Genomic DNA, 19,890 nt, shown 5'->3' on the forward strand with positions numbered 1-19,890 from the left:
AACTACAGCACGCACACACACACACACACACACACACACACAAATGGTTTGTACATCTGATAGCTTGCACGCTGAGTAAAACCTCTCCTCATGTACGTGCCACGCCAGTATTACTTCATGTTTTATCCCACTCAGGAAAATCTACGCTCACACTCTGCAAGGTATGAACCTGACTTTGATAAAGATACTCGAGAGGCTTAAGGTTAATACTAAACTGCTGTAATCCATGATTTGGTTGGTTTGAAAGCAGAGGTAGCAATGGTTCCTGTCAGTACTAAATGATTGCTTATTTCCTGTTGGAGGGTAATGGCAAGCAGCTGCCTCAGCTGGACCTTACCTTTCCTTTCTGTCGGCCTGCTGTTGTTTCAAGCGAGCCCACACCTACTTGTGCTCTCGTCCTGTTCTAGAGACCCACTGCTGCAGGTTCTGTGTCATCAGGATGGACTACAAGCAAAAACCTGATCCACCTTGATGAGTGATAAAAGCCCATGAAAAGCATCTCTTTTTTTTTTGTCCAGCCTGCTTTCTCATCACCTACTGCTTATGACCATCCTTTTTTATATTTTTTGTTTTCCTCCTACTGTGGCTTTTCCTTGGTGATTAGCTATATGTCCCATCGATCCGCCGAGCGAGGGAGCCATATTTATCACACGCAGCGAGTAGAATGCAGGACGTTGCACTGGCTGTCCTCCTTTCATTGGAAAACGATAAACATAAATCTGTGGAATGCGTCGGTGTGATATAAGTCTATGGTGGACTGACAAGGGGGGGCTAGGCGAGGAAGTGGCCTGATCTGTGCCGCTTTCCTCAGGCTGGAGAATTACAGAGCTGGAGCACTACGGGATTTGCTGACATTTGACGGGGGGGGGGGGGGGGGGGGGTCACAAGTGAAGGATTGTTGCTGTACGACGGGAGCGAGGATGTGAGGCTTCTGAGGAGCCCCTCAGCTATGCGTAGGGACCGTGGATAGGGCAAGGCTTCTCCCTGTGAATCACAGCTAATTAACGAAGTAATTAAGATCACAATCGCTGCACAGAGAAGGACTCTAAATTGTCTATACATTCAAAATAGGCCATCAAAAGGAAATCCCCTCCATTCATGAAAGGGCTGAATTAAAGCGTTCAGCCTTCCCTCTCTGTTCTCCTCACCGTGTCACACAAGGGACATCTGTTGAAAAGAGCAAGGTGGTGTTACGGTGAGTTAAAGCTCTCTCTGCTCCATCAGAAGCACTGTTCATAATGCATTCGCTATACATATTTCAGCTTGAATGAATTTATTTCAATAAATAATGTCATTCCAAGGACACGCTTCGATCTTTTCACGGGGCCTCGCCGGCTGTAAACCACACCTTATTGTTATCTCATTCCTCTCGCGGCAAATGATAGATTAACAAACAGTCTATAAACAGTGCACTGAGCATGTCCACAATTTTATCATGACCCCACACTGCCAGAACAACCTCCCTTTATGATGGATGTGTTTTCCAGGTTTTATTCTGCAGCTAGCGGCAGGGATATCTATGGGTATGGCCATAATGTTAGGGTTTACAGGGAGTTCCTTAGAGTGGGCGCACGGCAATGAGATTTATGGTTGGGATTAGTTTGGACTGGTAGGCAGTACTTAGGTGGTGCTGTCATTGACGTGTTGGCTTTTTAAATGCTGCATCTTTTCCTTGAATGGCTTCCTGAGAAAACTGCGTCATTGGACTGAGAGGAAGTGTTGCAGCGTTTTCTAATGATGTGTTAACAGTCACTGTTGATTTCCACGACGAAGACACTGTTGAAGCCACTTAAAGTGTCAGTCTGTAAGATTCTTCACTTGCCTCTGCCTGTTGATCCTCCATTGTGAGTCAGCATGAAATGTACCTGGACAAACACTTTAGTCTAGAGGGAGCCTGACTCAGCAGTTGGAAGTTACTGATTTCCCATTCCAAGTAAACGCAGCATACTTCCGTGAGTAGCTCCACCTGCAGACCAACCGCTGCTGACTGACGGAAAAAGATAAAACTCATTTCGAGTTTAGTGGGAATGTGGCCACAGACACGGAGATCCTATTTCTGGACAAAGCAGCAAGTACAAGTGGTCACATGACCAACCACCATTGTTTTATCTCACTCTTTGATAGATAGCAACTTAAGACAATTACATAGATGGAAATGTTACGGACTGTACTTTAATACAGGCAGATGTCATCCTTTCTTTGGTTGGTCAGTCCATTACTTGTGACCAGTGCTGCTCCTGTTGACATTGCATGGACTACCATGATATTCTTGTACCCCAGAGGATGAATCCAAATGAGCCCCTGACCTTTCCTCAAATGCAACCAGCAGGTCAAAGGTTTCACCTATTGAGTGGTATGTGTCAGTGAGATGTGTGCATACAATAGTCACATGGCAGGACGTGCAAAGTTGAGTCAAATTTGTCACACTACATAATTCTAATTTTCTCACCGTTTTTCCTACTGATCATAAACAATATTCTCCGACATTTTCAACATTTCATATCGCGAACATAATCCAGATTCTTTGCAGAGCTCTCTCATATTTTGCGAACGGGAGATTTATGAAATTTTAAAGGACATTTCTGTGTTGGAATAGCTGCTTATATTTACTGTTTAATATGTGAAATATGATTAAAATCATATGCCTTAGTCTACGTATTGTGCAATATTCTTATGCTTAATTTTCAACTGAAGCCACTTTCTTTTTGTGCCTGGAGGGATTAAACCTATATGAAAATGATTATTTGTTCATTGTGCTACTTTGTGAACTACAGGAGTCAAACCCCTGTTGCCTGCACCATAGGCAGCGTTGCTAACCGCTACACCACAATGTCGCTCTGCGTAAATGTCTGCCACGCCAACTATCTCTACTTTGATGCAGTTACGTTGCTCCGCTTTCTCAGGATGAGTTCATTTTCTACATAAACACTCAGTAATATCTAATAAGACTCTCCCCGTTGCCATGGTGAATCGCAGCTCCATTGATGATGGCTTTGTAGAGTCGGCAGTCACGTGCGTAACTCAGAGTTTACATACTCCGAGTTGATTGAACTAACTCAGAATTGCTGTTCTGGAACCGTTGGTCAACTCAGGGTCAGGGTTAGGGTTAGAGTTGGTTGAGCCTGCTTTCTGGAATACCGCCCTGAGGGGTATTCCACCAAACTCGCTAATTAAGGCGGCGCTTACCTAGTTAAGCCTGGTTAGAACTAACGCCAACTTCCACTTGCGGCTAAACCATTCCATTAACGCATTTCAGCCGCGCCTTGTTGAGGCTAATTCAAGCCAGGTTAACGTTGTCGTGTGTTACTTGCGTTCACGGGATATAAAGCCAGCCCAGAATTGTGAATGTCGAATCATCGAGAAAAAGGCAGAAAAGACCAGAGCAAAAATTATTGATGGAACTGTACGAGGAGTACAAACCCATCATAACCAAAAAAGGGAACACTGTAGTGATAAATAAAAATCGCGAGGCTGCTTGGGCAAGAATTGCCGAGCGATTAAATACGGAAGTACCGTTAAGAGTAACATGTTCTAATATAACACTGACAACAACTTCTCGAATGTGAGGATAGTGTAGAGGTAACGCGTCAGCTTTGCACGCGGCCGGCCACGGTTCAATTCCCGACTATGGAACTTTGTGAAACTTCTTTCTTTGGCCGGAACTCTCTCTCTCTCTCTCTCTCTCTCTCTCTCTCTCTCTCTCTCTCTTTTTTTTTTTTAAGATAGGCCTAGTAAATGCATCTACATTGACCAACTCATTTATCTCAACAATTCAATGAACACATTCAATGAACCTATTAATGAACTCACCTGAAAGGAATTTATGTGGCTGAAAATTGCATGCAGCAATGCCTTTGTCATTGGGATCTATAACATGCTATTAATAATAACATCTTTATGCCTATCATGTTTTTGAAAGTTATATTTTGAACCTGGGATGCCCACGTTCGGGGGCAGGTGCATCACCACTCACCCAACTGAGGGCTTTAGGTAATGATATGGCCAGTCGGTCTTAAACAAAATAAACGATTTATTCATATTTTTTTAATTGCAAGCATGTATTCTTAGACGCTTGATGAAAATATAGTCTGTTTGTACTTCATATATGTAATTTTGGTCATTTCTGGTCTTTCACGTGACGAAATCACGAGGACTAGGCTTGGCGGAACCTTCTGCTGGTACAGTTGTTTCCGACAGACAGACTTCTCTGAAACCCCCACTAAAGTAAGCCTGATGGTTAGCCTGCCCCGGCTAGTTTGGTCGGATAAATTCCCATGGTTACTTAGCGGAGAGTGCCTCAAGTCACGTTGATGGAACGCAACTCTCGCTAAAGGTAGCGAGGCTTATCGAAATTAGCCCGGCTTTGCGTTTAGCGAGTTTGATGGAATACCCCTCTGGTCTGACATCAGGTTGATATAAAACAAAGGACAGGATCCCTGCAGATCCAGACACACATCCAGTGGGATTGTTGCTGCACGACTTGCTTTGATTAACTAGAGGAGAACATGTATGGATCGATCAGTCAATCAGCTCCAGAATGGAATCAGACAGATCCTGATGCACCTCATCTCGTTATCAATGCAGTAAGTAGATGAGTATTTAAGTGATTGCCTTACTCATTATGTATGTGGCCTTAGTGCCATAGCAAGCAGGTTAATAAGCTTATATTTCATGAATATGTAATAATTCCTTCTGAGGTTTGACATCTGACATGACCAGGATGCAATACATGTCTTTAGTGCAATTAATTTGCATGTCAAAACATTTTTACAAATAGTTATTGATAGATACTTGAACACCGAATGTGAATATTACTTCGTAAAAAAGTTTTTGTTTTGTTTCCCATAACATTGTTGGCTTTTTTTTAACTTTCAGCGCATAAAGGCATCAACCAATCACACTGAGCGGCACCTATATTTATGAAACAACAACACAGAGGTATAGTCTGAGCCAAGAAGGCACACTTTATTGCTCCTTTTAACAGGCACACACCAAAACCACCTCTTCCATTCTTACCTTTCACAATAAAAGCCCTAGACATATAATTAATTAGGGCTGGGTATTGTTACCATTATCAGTACTTTGTGTGAGTGAAAATCTCATAGCCTTTAGCCCAGACGTCTTTAACGTTTTCAGGCCAAGGACCCCTCGGCCTATAGCGACCCGGTGGAGGGACCCCCGATTACATATCGTACAGCATTGTGTTGCTCTTTAAACCGATCAATAATAATGTGTAGTGCAGCTTATAGTGCCATGTATAAAAGTACTTTGTAATGATGTATTTACACAATGCTAAGCCATTAAAATAATAATTGTTGAAATATTCCCCCCTGCAGTAACTCTGCGGACCCCCTAGGGGTCACGGACCCCCTGTTGAAGATCTCCGCTTAGCCAACTATATTTCTACCAATGACTACAGCTCATTTCTCTACTATATGCAACATTTTTAAGAGAAAATAACCCAATACTCCTTCTCATTTCACCAGTCTACCACATTCTCAAGTTCTCAAATCACTTTAAAATTTCTTTAAATATTTATCAGTGGATTTTTCCAAATATTTATTTTCTTAATCCAGACGATCCCCTCTTCGACATCAACATCAGATCCACCAAACAGCACCTACTTAAAAAGAAAAAAGGTCACTTTTCAAGCTGATTGCGACTGCCTGGGTCACTGCCCACATGGAATATTCCTCATGAACATATACCCCTTTTCCACCGAGGCATTTTGAGGGCCGGTTCGGAGCCGGTGCCCAATTGCGAACCAGTTCTTCCTGTTTCCACAGACAAAGAGCCGGCTCTCAGCCTGGAAAACTGGTTCCCGAGCAGCCCCAACTCTTTGCTGGGCTGGAACCGGTGTTGTGCCAGTGTAGGTATCCCCGACAGAAATTGTTTCCCCTGGCTGCGGGAGCTACTTCCTCTGTCTATTTTGAGGGGGGGATACAAATTCTGGCAGACAGGTAAACGTCTGAAATAATCTGTTTCCCCCCCATAACTTTGTGTATAAGAGAAGAAACTTGCTCATAATCACAGAGGTTATAGAGTAGTATCTAAAGAACACACAAAATAAATCATTTGATGCTCAGACTTCATCTGTCTACTATAGTACATTTCGAGTGAAGTAGCCTAAATAGACGTAATTGAAGCCAGAAAACAATCACAGTGGTCTTGATTTTGGATATTGACGTATATTTAGTTCGACAAATTCCATACCAGGACTTGAATTACAGCGTGTTATATGTCAAATCACATGAGGAAATGGTTACCTTCGTTTTGCCGTTCAGTACTAGTACGACGTTACGACATACAAAAGAATAAAATCATAACGCTGTTGCTCCGCCTTCAGGCTTCCGCCTGAATGAATGCGCGCTACCGCAGCCAGGGGAAACAATTTCTGTCGGGGATACCTACACTGGCACAACACCGGCCCCGGCTTACGTTAGGGGCTGGGGGCGGGGTTAACGCTCGAGGCAACGGGGGAAAATACGCCGCTGCGGAGTGCGGAGTTTTACTAACGTTACTGTTCCCGGTAAGTTTCACTTTTAAAATGTTTCACCTCGTTGCTAACCAACGACACATTTCTGTTTAGTTTACCAAGCTAGTGATTACGTTCGTAACAGCAGCAACTAGTGGCTTTGCTTCCTCGGGTAATGTAGGCTCACCGGCAAGCTAGCCAGCTAGCGTGATATTGCTAACAACAACGTTAGCATGCCACTTTCTGACTGCCGTTGGCTCACTAAACGTTACCAACTACCAACGTAACATAACATCTGTCTTCACAGCGTCGTGGACACGTTTGTGATTAAACCGCTGTTCTCTGGTTTGTGTTTGTAGAGCTGTCGGACATCGGCGATATTGAACGGAGGTCCAACCTGCAGATGACTAAACATCAAACACTCTGATCTATTGATCACACACTGTTCTACACTTTAAAAAATGTTGTGATTTTAGTATTTTGTGTATTTTATTGTTATTGTATTATTTGCCAAAATAAACACTTTTTTGAAGAGACATGTCTGCTATGCTTGAAATTAGCGCTGCGGGGAAACCTCAGACGTATACAGTGACGTAATGACGTGGCTCTCTGGGCTCTCTAGCCGGTGGAAACGCAAACAGGTTCTCGGACGGTTCGCAAGTTGAACCAACCGGCCCGGCTCTTGAACTAGGTTCGCGTTGGTGGAAAAGGGGTAATAGAGGAGACACTGGCCATACTTTGCATCGCATCTTCGAACGTTTCTCATGTTGCTTGCAGGCAAATGCTCCTCTTGTTTTCTGCTTCTATGACGACGCTGCAACTATGGTGAAGCACCAACTCGATAGCGGGTTGGACCGACATAATTCAAGCACCGTTTTGCTGGCCCTCATCATTCTAAACATAATATTCACAGGTTGAGTTTCTTTGTCCACCCCCCGGTGCGTTAAGGCCTTTTTAACTTGGAAGAACCAGGCGATGCTTCCCTGCTCTGCGGTTCCCTGGGTCCGGCCTGCCCCTTATTTGGAAGCATTGCTTGAAACGCTCACACAGTCTTAAGGCCTGATTATGCTTCCGCGTAGTGATCACGCAACGGCCACGCAGTTGCTTGGAGACCGTGATGGTTCTGCGTTGGGTTTACGTGTCGAAATGCAATTCAATGCCACACCGGTAAAGGGCGCTATGTTTTTTGTAAAGAATGACCGACCGAGACTCTTGACGTATATCGTCGTTAGCCTCATTATAGCCTATTTGTTTACTTTCCGGCTTTAAACAGCCACAATTTTTCAGAACTTGGTGTTTTATTTCTTTGTGCAAAAGCAACAAGGTGCAAACAATAAAACGAGGTGAAAACAATAAAAGTAGCCTATTAAAAGTTTAAATGGCGGTGTTTATGAGTGGAAACCGGAAAGCGGTCTCCAGCGGATGTAGTTAGCGGACCAATCACAGCCAATGCCGCTGCGTTGGCGTTGCGTTGGTGTTGCGTCGCCTCGACGCGCGTCTAGGATTTTTGGGAGGTGCACGTCAGGCCCTTGCGTTGGACGTAAGGGGGGTCCGCAAGGACGTAAGGGGTCCGCAAGCCCCCTTGCATTGTGTCGACGCGGAAGCATAACTCAGCCTTTATTCAGTGCAGTGTTGTGCATTAAAAGACTTTTCCCAGCTGGGTCGGAGGACAGTGCAGGGAATAGGCCTCTTAAAATGGACTTACTGCTTGATAAGTGTTTCTGCTCAGCATACAAAGCAAACCCCTGTTTCCTGAGCTGTCTTGTGCAATTTGTGCTAAGCTCAGTGCAGCGCCGGAACATTTCCACTTATGTTTCACTTCAGTCCATATACTCTGCCGAAAGACACACCGGGTCAGACAGTGATGGGGGGAATGAAAGGGCTGTGATACGTTTAGAGACCACCACCTTTTTTCCCCACTGCTTTTCTTGTATCATATTTGAGCCCTCGGTCTTCACACATCACCTTTGTGAGCGCTAGAGATCAGGCTCAAGAGAACTGGTTCTATTCAGCTCCTTAAAAAGTCTTGACAAATTTTACCATCTGCAAAAAAATCTTGTGTGTGTGTAAATGCCAACAGGCTGCCTTTCAGGTTACAGTTGAAATCCCATCCCATAACCTAAATCACTTCCTCTTCTCTTTCCTCTCAGGCAGGAAGGGGTTACTCTCCATGTTTCCTGTCCAATTCCCAGAGCTCCGGCTACGTTCTGATTGCTTTCTTGATGTTAAACATTCCCAGGCTCCTATAACCTTCGAGCTTGCCTCTGCCGTCCAAGAGCCGTCCCAGGTGAACGAGTGGGCGAACCTCCTGTTTTTAAGGATAAAATCTCTCCATTTTTTTTGTTTTTTTCTCACGGGGGGTGGGAGATAGGGGGACTGGATGGGCAGGCAGCCGTGCGATGGGAAAGCATTCATTCCTTGCATTCTGGCTCGCTGCTGTAAGGCTGTGGGAAAGCTTGTTTTTCCAACTAGGTCAGCAGCGTTTCTCGTCAAATAAGGCTGTGTTGGAGCTGAAGGTTTGATTTGTGAAAACGCATGGCGCCACATGTAGTTGTGATGGAATAAATAAATACAATTCAGTCAACTTCAAGACTCATAATTTCTGGATATTGAGGTTAACACATCACCCCCCCGTTTTTATTTTTCCTTCCCACTCGCTTCCTTCCCTCCAGAGACACCTGATCGACGGCTGAGTTATGTTATCTCGTCTGAGTCAGCCGAGCCTTCGCATCAGTCATAAAACAAATGGGATCCAGATTGAACTAACATGCTGCATGGAGGCTGTGGTGTGGATGTGACCCAGGAGCAGAGCTGGGCCAAGCCGGACTATATTTAGCCCCAGCGTTGCTCAGGCTAATTGCCCTCTCAGGCCTAATCATTTCCAGGCTCTGCAGCTCACAAACGACTGAAGGGGAGGCCAAACACCCACTAACCTCATGTTAAAGAGATGTCGGCATCAATGGGGCTGTCGGAGCGCTCCACAGACAAGACAAATTAGCAGAATATCCTTCCCCCTTGCATGCTATTAGATGTTCTATAAGCGGATTGGAGAGTTCAGCGTTGCTGTCTGCTGTAGTGTATTAATTGAATATGTTTTCCTGTTACTGTATCAGTAATGTGAAGAGTCTTGGCAGCATCCTCCACAGGCGACACTGAGAGCTAGTCTGCAGTTCATCCCTGCTTTTGAGCAATCCTCTATGAATGCTAAATCCCTGCAGTGCTGCCTCCTACAGCCAGCTTAGCTCCTCTACGTGGGCCTGACCTGGGCTGAAAAGACAAATGCACCACACTAGAGCCTCCGCCTGCTAAACTTGCCTCAGTGTTGGTGGAAGAGTTTACTTTGTGGTATTTTGTCACCCCCCTGAATTCCTGTTGGTGTCGAGTTAGGCCGTTTCCTGTGTGGTTCCTGTCCCTGAGACTTGCCCAGGTTAAACAGCGGGCATGCGATGGGCCGGGGCTTTGTGGTTTGGGGATGGGAGGATGAACAGGTGGGGTCGCCTCTGCTCCATAATCAGCCCCAAGCTTCCTTCCTGGTCTCCTTCCCAAAGGCATGCTGGGACCTCCTTTTTTTCACCAACCTGTAGTGAGACCAGGCGGACCAAAAGGACATCAACATTGATTGTCATCACTAGAAATCAGACAAATTTAAAGGAAAAACATGTCAGGAGCAGACTGATCAGAGCTGTACGATACTGGGACAAAACTGACAATGCAGATATTTTTTCTGCATTATATATTGCTCTATGAAAAAAATACAGGAATTGTCATCCTAAATTGAATTCTTAAGTTAAATGCATCAATTTGATTCACTGCTGAGCTGAACTGAGAGGCTGGATCTATAAAGTATTTTGTACTCCAGTAAAACACTGAGTCCTAAACTCACTGGTTGTAAAGATATAAAAGCATAGAAGTCCCACCACGAAGCCCTCATGGGTTGAGTGGGTCGCCAACATCGCCGCAGGCTCCTCCTCCTCCACTCCTATGGAGGATGATCTGGCTGTGGAGAGGCTCCTCCTCCTCCACTCCTATGGAGGATGATCTGGCTGTGGAGAGGCTCCTCCTCCTCCACTCCTATGGAGGATGATCTGGCTGTGGAGAGGCTCCTCCTCCTCCACTACTATGGAGGATGATCTGGCTGGGGAGAGGCTCCTCCCACACAGAGCAGCTGCTGTAAAAATATTTAGAGGTGATCATTAATCTAAACTGTAGGTCATTATCAGATATTCTGGATTAGTCAGTGAAAATGAGAATCATGAGAGCTTTCCTTTGTATCAAACAGCAAACTAGTTTGACGTTGATTTGCCACACCACAGCTGTGTAATACAAATGGCTGACTGCAGCCCCATTGGAGGGTCGAGGAGTTTTAGTGGCTGTGATGATGGGCTCGCTAGGATGATCTGGACGTACGCAATTGTTTCTTCGGGTGACTTTGACTGCAAAAACAGACCCTGTATTGAAAGGGTTAGAGACAATTCACCAAAAAATAAGTGGGCATCAGTGCTATAAGATCTTCTTATCCAGAAGAGTAAATTGAGTTTTCCTTTTGATATTTCTGAGAAGTTTCACCAGCCTTGATATCATTTTGTTGTGGAATAGACCCTAATGCTCCAAGCAGAAAACCTTCCCCTCCGTGTCTCGCCGGTCGTCAGTCAGAAGGAGCTTGGAGGCAGAGAGGGAGGAAGACTAGGAAGAAGCAAACTGTGTTTGTCAGCTTTTTAAACCTTGAAATTGATTCTTCTTCCGCACTATTTATTCTAATGATGAGCTAATCCCCCTCTCCTCTTCCCTCCGTTATAAATAGAGCCTCTTATTTCCCCGCTCCGCCGTGCTTCTGAAAATTAGCACTCATGATGAGTCTGCGCTCTTAGCAATCAATTTGCCACATTAAGTCCCTCCAAAAACCTGTAGCAACTGAGCTCCCGGTCACGTAACTTTTAGAATTTGTCTCTCTTGCCAATTTTGATGCAGCTAGTTAAATAAATGTCTGGAGAATCAGCTGAATGAAAATGTCAAAGTATTGATGTTGAATAGACCGGTGGTTTCAGGGTATCCATGTGGCAGCGGGAGGATGGGTGTGTGTACTTTAATGGTATTAGTAGAGATCTGCTTATTTATGAGGCTGTAAGTTATTCATGCTCAGCACTGGTTATCCATCACAGCTCGGCTGGTTTACTGTAGCCTGCAACAGTCTCAGAGACCAGTAGTGCTGAGTATCACTCACTTTGATCATTCACGACCGAGACCATGTGAACATTTCATCTCTGGATTATCCTGGCCAGGAGAATAGTGATTAACCTTTATATGGTACTAAAACATCCTGATATCACTTCACATATTGTTAAGAAATAAATGTTTTTTTTTTTTTTACCAAAAACAATCAGATAAGCTTGAAAATGTGTTTTGTATTCTCTATTTTTTACGTCTCTACCACGACAGCGAGCGAGACACCCCATCCCCATTCACTACTTACTCAAAATACTGCAAAAAAATGACAAAAAAAATCATACTCTTCATATTTTCATATCAAAATCCAGCATCTTTTTCTTTCTGGGAACAGAATTTGACCTGTGCTTACATCAACTAGTACCGATTTCAACCAATAATAACATGACATCCATCCATCAGAGCTTGAGAAGGTTCTGAGCTCATCTTTTCAACCAACAAATCAAATTCCTCCCAACACTATGTCCTGCCTCCTGTTAGACTCAGAAATGAAAACCATAAACCGTCTGTAATGCCAGAGAGCATGTCGTCTGCTGACAAATCATCCATATTCCTTTGTGATTCCTCATGTGCCATATGTCACTTACTGCCACCCATTAAGCTCCGCCCACAACGTATATCATCGCTGTTTACAAACAAAAAGCTGTTCTAAAAGGTTGACTGCTCTGCACAAAGCCTCCGACCGCATCGCACCGCTGCACCCGCTCTCTCTCTTCTTCTCTCAGCTCCGTGTCTTTGATGGTCTTTGTAGTCCCGCAGCAATGAATAGCACAAAGGGGGATGAAGGTGAACTAACCCTCCCACCAGAAGTACATGTCAGCTTTCCACGTCAAAATGAGGTGGGCCGTGTCCGTCAATGTTTGTAGCTTTCTGAAACCGACAGTCTGACATTCACATCTCCCATCCTATCGGTGCGTGTTCCCCCGACACGATCACAAGTCTGTCTGGAACAAATGCAGCGGGTTTCCCCTCGTTGTTCACAGGAACACTGACCAGTGCTACTTTCAGTTAACGTGTCCCAGCTTAGCAAGACGTGCTGTGTGAGCTCCTGTTTCTCCACCAGCGAGGCCTTCAGTGACACGGGGTAGCACGGGACCTTTGACCCTCCAAACTCTCCCTTTTGAAACGTGTAACTGCAGGATGTATGTTATACCTTTTTTAAGCATTTAAGTGAATTTCTGAAATATAATAATTCTAATATTCAAGGGGGGGGGGGAATCCTACTTTTAGGTCACGGTAGTGGTTCAACCTGTTTTTTAAAAAGTCATGAAAAGTTATGCAGTCTGTAATATTCAGGCTACAGTAGTTGAGAAAGATAGAGATAGAAGTGTAGAAGTGTCTTTGGATAGGTATTTGCTCGTCTGACTTCAGTCATGACATTTGACAGCGCAAGAGTGAATTTGTCGTTGAATTTGTCCTCTGTTGATGGCTGTGGAGCCCCGGTGTTCATGACTTCATATTTTATCACAAAATCCATCCTTAGAATTGGATCTAACACACACACACACGGCCTTACGGTGTGTTTGTGGGTGGCTGGGCAGGTCTGTGGTGTGTCTGGCAGGCTGCTGCCTCTCTGGGTTGCTCTGATAGCGCTTGTTCCTTTGAGGCCCCAACATGCTGCGGATAACGACACCAGCCTGAGTCCAGAGTCTGATCTCAGGCCAGCACAAAGCCATCCAAAGTCTCGGCTGCCAGAATAAAGATACCCCCGCGGGTGATTGGTTGAGCACATCATCAGACGTGTAACACAGGGTTTGATAGCTGATAGCGCCGGTCGTCCCTGCTCGGGCTCCTCTCTGGCACACAACGCTACCTGGATGCACCCTCGGAGAAAGAGCCCACCCCTCTTGTCTCCCTCGTCTCCCCTTGATCTGCCTCAACTGGCTCCTCTCCCCCCTATGTTCTCTCTGTCCCCCCCCTCCCCCCTTTTTTTCTTCGCCTACTCCCCTCCCAGTTCCTCGTCAGATCCACAGGGCCAGATTTTTCTGCGAGTCCTGCGAGGGGAACCTTGAGTGTCTCAGTGGGATCAATTTAAAAGGGAAGCGCTTGTCTCTCCTCCTCTCCTTGGCCCTCTCGGCTGATTGGGTCCGCTCGCCAGGAACTAGCAAGCTTTTGATCTCAACCGCCCCCACCCACCCCTGCTCAAAGTTTTTGTCGGAGCTCGGCTCTAAAAAAAAAAAAAAAAAAAAAAAAAAAAAGAACGGGAAGAAAAAACATGTTCCACTTTCTGAGAAATGTGGGCCCCATCCTCTTTCTCTGCACCTGCGAGAGACGGGGAAAAGTTTTGTGAACCCACTGGGTGGTACGAACAATCTATGGCGTGATTGACTTTGCTTTGAAGATGTGAGAGCGATCCATCTCTTTAGGTGGAGGTGCACGAGGAGGACTCGTGGTCCTCGGGCAGCTCGCTTCAACAACTGGGGAGAAGTTGCTGGGAGCTGCGATGCATAATTCACACCACGTTGGGAACGGCTCTGTTCCAAAGAGGAGAAAGGTACAAGGTGGTGCCTGGGAGCGTTCCCATGCCGACCTGTGTACAAGTCGCTCGGTCCTTTTGTATGACATGAAGGAACAGTGCTAGGTCAGGGCTTTTATATTTCTGTTGGAAACCTAGAGTACTGGATGATCCAGGTTTATTCCATTTCATATTATTATTTTGTATTTTTGGCCGTCGTTTGAATGGGTTGTTATAGTGTTGTACACCACAGGGTAATTGCAGAGATCTGTGAAAACGGTAAGACCGCAACAAGAAATTCTGACTGAACAAGAAACATCAGCAAGACAAAATGGCATGTGAAATTTGACCAAAAATTACACCAAAATATTTTCCACTACGCTTCTCTAAAAATACAAGTTTTCTGTCATTTGGAACCGATCCTCATTCAAAACCAAGATTCAGAGTCGCGTGCAACCAAGCAGTACACCAAGCACGCTACCCTGTACACATTTAGCCGTACACGCTATCCCGTACAAACGCTACCCCGTACACACTACGCCGTACATGCTGTGCCGTACACACTACCCCTCACACACTACGCCGTGCACACTACACCGTGCACACTACACCATGCAAACTACACCATGCACACTACATCATACACTGCGATGGACACACAACAGTGTACATTATGCCAACAAAGTGCAGTGGTTCCTCTGTTTGGTTGCCGATGGAAGGATTCAGAGAATGTCCTTGTGGTGCATGTTACGGCAGTTTCACACTGCGTCATTATGGCGATCAACTGAGAATCCTGTTTACATTGAGGAGGTACCATCTGCAGTGCAACATGAATAGAGAAAAGAACCTGGTTCCAAAAAATGTGTTGAGGCGTGCAAAGCCGAGGCGGGAGGCATAAGGAATGGTACCGGTACCCCTCAGCCCAGATCCTGATTCATGAGAAGGAAGACCAAATGTGATCAAATATGTGAATACGTAGGTTTAGCTCCATGCAATTAAGTAAAACTTTTTATACATTTTTAACGGTTTAAAAAAAAAAAAGTATTTCCTGGGTATGTTGTTTTGTTGTGTAATAAAACTAGTTTTCTGAGGAATGGGGGATAGAAACACAGCAGCCAGGCTCCTCCTCCTCCCATCCTCCTCTGTCTCCTGCCAGGTCACTGGAGGTCAAACGGGAGTTTTTCTTATCCTACCTCACTGACCTCTCGTCTCTTGGGAAAACTCCAGTCACGACTCGGGATTAAAATTCCTGGTATATTTAGCCAAACCTGGCCACAGGTTCTTGTGATTTTTTTTCAGGCCAAGTCAAAAGAACTTCACCTTATTTCCCTCCAGCTGGATGGAAGAAACAGCTTTTTTTCCTCCTCCACTGAGCTGCTCCAAGAGGACCTGAAAGTTTTGAGACGGCTCGGTTTTGAGTGCCTTGTCGCCGTAAAGCAAAGCACTCCTTATTTTCAGGCTCCTGGGTCCTTCGGTGATGACATCACCGGTGTAGTTGTGCACTAATTGAGGTTTAATGCTAGAGTAGAGAGAGCAGGGCTGTAATTTTCCCGCCCCGGCCTGGAATAGAGACGACAGCTTTTCATGTGGCCCGGGCTAATTTAGGTTGCGGTGCTGCAGCTGTGGGACACCTCACACTTTTGTCCTTCTCATTCTGCCTAGAGATTAAAAACAATATGGAAAAATCAGCTTGTTGATAAAGTCATGTATAGGATGTGCCCAGCCATACAGTAAAAGTATGAGTAAAGTCAATAAACTGTATGTCACACATAGCAAGACTTCTTGGAAAAGGTTTTTGTGTTTTCTTTCTTTTTTTCCTGGTGCCTGCTTTTAAGTAAGGCTCAGAGAAATCCGTCTACCCCACCACCGCTGCCTAGAAACGGCACTCATCCTGCATGTAAGCAGCACAATGTGGCATACGCAGGCCTACGTAGGTGGAGGAGGGGGAGCATGAGGAGGAAGCAGAGCTGTAATATGCAGAATGGCATTCTGCGTGCCATTATGATTGTGTGTCCACAGAGCCTGGGCGTAATGACATTCATCCTCCCATCGAGGCAAACAAACAAACAAAGCAGACTTCTACCTGCTCTCTATCCCGGCCCTGTATCGGGGCCTGTGCAAACACGGGGCCCCCGTTTGAAGTGGAAAGCTTTAATCACAAGTGCAATCATTGACATTGCGAGGTGGTTACTGGACTGGAGGAGGGGCCCGAGGGGCCAGGGATATCATCGAGGCCTGCAGGGACGCCCGATAGCAGCAGGAGACCTTGAGACTAGAAGTCGGTGACGATTACATTCTGTCTCCAGGGGAAGAGGAGAGACGGACTCGCGAAGCACAATAACTAAAGAGGTTTGAAAATGTTGCATCAGTTTGATATAAATAGTAAGAAGTGTAGATTAGAGCTGTCAATAATCTATAATATTATTTGAATTTCATTCTATATTTTTTCAATATTCAAATTATATTAGAATATTTAAGCCTCAAATTCAGCCTATTATTAATATTAACTACTTAACACAGGCTTATGCGTTGCCAATGCCATTATTGGCAATGTGTTTTCTTTTCTTCCTGTCCACTAGAGGGCGTTCCAAAACATTACCAATAAATATGTTGAGTCACCAACAGCTTACAGCTTTCTAGATGAGTAATAATTAAGAATGTAAAACCACATTGCCGTTCTCCTGGGGACGCTGTGTCCCCGTGGCCATGGCTACGCCCTCCTCGTCTCATCATCTCTGCTTTTACTTTCTCACGTACATCCTGCTATTGGTCTCGTTCCTGATGAATCAGTCGATGGAGACGCGGGTCGGTCTAGCTAGCAGTAAGCAGCATGAATGCATCTTGTCATGACATCATCGCTTCTAGAGCTACGCCCATATCTTTGTTTCATTTCACCGAGTGCTGACGCAGCGTGTTATCTCCGCCTGTTATCTCTGTGTGTTACCTCTGTGTGTTACCTCCATGATGCGATGCTGTCGGCTGTTTCTTATAGTGGGATTGTGATTGAGAAAACTTTATTGTTCACCAGACTTCATGTGTCAAAAGTATCCGTTAATGCGGGCAGGCCACGGCGAGGAGGGCGAGATTAGAATGTTAGACAACATGTTTCTAAATAAATAAAAAAAAAACAATAGGCCTACAAATAATTCTAATTTCAGCATTCAAAGAGTACTGATTTGTTTACTATTCAAATTATATTTGAATCCCGAAGTTCATTCCAACAGGCCTAGTCAGGGAGCAAGAGCAAAGGCAGGTTGCAGTACACAGATGTCGAACAGTCACTGGTTCTTTCTTTTGAAAGCAATATTTCGGCGTCTTTTATCTGCTTATATGGAAACCCTGATTGGCGTCCGTTGACTTGACTATTATAATCTGTGAAAGTATGAGCAGAGAGAGCCTCTGTGAAACCGTGGTGGAATGGAACAGTCCATTTACTCCTTGGTGATGTTGGGCTGCTTGATTTGGAAAGAGTCCACTGTCAACAGATAACTTTTATTGTGATATGACACGATGAATACAGTTGAATTGAATTGACTTATTGACTCTACCTAAAGTTGAGCTGAAATGTAAAATGCCCTTTTAAGCCTTTAACATCACATCCCCTTTAAGCATGGGACGACTAGAACCTTTCATGTCATGACGGTCCATTCTTAAAATGGCACTGAAACATACTAGAAGCACTTGGCACTTCGTTAAGAAACAACTATATTTATTGCTTCACAGATAAGACACATCTTAATATATGTATGCAGGATCAGAATATCCATTAAAGGGACAGTTCACCACGTCCTGTATTTTTTTAATTGTGTCCTATTTTTCACTTTTCTTCCATGGTGTGAAAATCAATGTGTTTGTTATTTCCATTTATGCTACTATGTACTTCTACTCCACTACATTTCACAGGATAATATTGTACTTTTAACTTCAGAATATTTACTTGCGTCTTTGCAGATTCCGATTATTAATAAAAATAAATAAATCAACGAATAATTAATGTGGTCTAATTGTTACCTAAAGGCTATCTTAGTGGTATATAAAGTAATTAAAATTAGCTCCCCCTTTAACAAATGTAAAATTAAAGCGATGACACGTTAAAGGGACAGTTCACCTCCAAATGAAGAATACATATCTCATACCGGTAGTTGTATTCATCAGTCTAGATGGTTTTGGTGTGAGCTGCCTAATTTCTGGAGATTTCTGCCTTCTCTCCAATATGATGCCAATATATGGCACTTGGTTTTTGGTGTTAAAAAAATATAAAAACTAGAAATATTTCTAGAAATCCTAACCTGGTTACTTGAGATTATCTGAGACCTTGTTGTGAGCAGTTTCATGGAGGAATAATGGTTGAAAGAAAATGCTGAAAAATGGCATACCAATAATATTAGATATATCATTCTGTAAAATTATTACTTTTACTCTAGTACCATTTTAAATGCTTTTGTGTGTGAGTATTTATACCGTGGTATTACTTCTATTCCTTTAGTCAAATACCTACTTCCTACTTCCTGTTTGTTAGTTTGCAACCCAGCTCTGTGAGATTCTCCCCACTAACACATGTATGTCCTGAGAATAACCTGCACGGTGGTGTGAGCCGAGGCGTTTCATCATTTAAACGCAGGTCTGTCCACTGTGTTGTGTGTTGGAGCTAACCAGCGTGATGAGAGACGTGATGAAGCCAGGCTCACCGTCACATGGAGCCGTCTGTAAGAGAACATGGAAACAAGCAGGAGACGTCTGTGTACATGGTGTATCAGTGCTCTGTAATGTGTACACACACACACACACACACACACTCACTCACTGATCCCATTGTACCAGTCGGGTCTAGAGCGTTGATGCTGGTAATGAGCACTGTCAGAGTTGACATACCACCCTCCTGCTCCGGGCCGAGAGAGAGAGAGAGAGGTGTTTTGGTTTGGATTCGTAGCCAGAGCTCTCCTAAGTTTGGTCGTGGACTTTGAGATTTCAAGTGGAGATAAAATGAGTGAAAATCAGTGAGCTTTGACCCGAGGGTGGAGGTGAATACAATAAGAAGGTTTTATGCAACAAAGACAACCCGCACAGGGAGTTCCACTAAGAACCCTTTCATTTTTCAAGGGTTACGTCTAGATCCCACACAGGGAGTTCCACTAAGAACCCTTTCATATTTCAAGGGTTACGTCTAGACCCCACACAGGGAGTTCCACTAAGAACCCTTTTGTATTTCAAGGGTTTCATCTAGAACCCACACAGGGAGTTCCACTAAGAACCCTTTCATATTTCAAGGGTTTCATCTAGAACCCACACAGGGAGTTCAGCTCAGCTAGGGTCAAGCATGCTGAAATAAGATATTATATTTAGCTCACCTTGATTCTCTGAAGTGTCTTCTGTTCTTCTTTGTTCTGTTCTGTTCACAGTATCACTATTGGTATGTCACACCTGGTTTGTAGAGGGGGAAGACCAGACCATATGGTGCAATCCATGGGGCAACCAGCTCTTAACTCACACATGACAGCCACCATGGGGCCAGCTCCCAGGTCCAACACACCAAACCTCGCCCTTTCCCCTGGGAGATCAAGGTTCAATTCCCGGCATCAACAAACCCTGATGCAGTAGCCCCAAAGTCAGCATTACAATATGCTTTTTACATCAGTTAAGGCTTGGCCTCTGACATCAAAGACCTTCCTTTATTACTGAACTTATGTGCAGCTTCACAACTTGACTAAGCCAGTCAGCAGAGTACAGCAGCCATGGG

General features: G+C 44.5%; 1 protein-coding gene across 3 annotated transcripts in view; it reads left to right on the forward strand.

Moving 5' to 3' along the window:
- Positions 1-19,890, forward strand: part of znf438 (zinc finger protein 438) — a 72,769-nt gene that overhangs the window by 19,611 nt on the left and 33,268 nt on the right. The window contains exon 2 of one of the 3 annotated variants that reach the window (XM_084033810.1): positions 7,253-7,388. The exons of 1 other annotated variant lie outside the window; for it this stretch is intronic. The gene's annotated coding sequence lies outside the window, so the exon portion shown is untranslated. Of the gene's footprint in view, positions 1-7,252; positions 7,389-19,741; positions 19,759-19,890 lie in introns of those variants that run through there. One more of the 3 variants, XM_084033811.1, reaches the window with a different exon arrangement.

This window comes from Eutrigla gurnardus, assembly GCF_963514095.1.
Source record: "Eutrigla gurnardus genome assembly, chromosome: 18".
Taxonomy (NCBI): domain Eukaryota; kingdom Metazoa; phylum Chordata; class Actinopteri; order Perciformes; family Triglidae; genus Eutrigla; species Eutrigla gurnardus.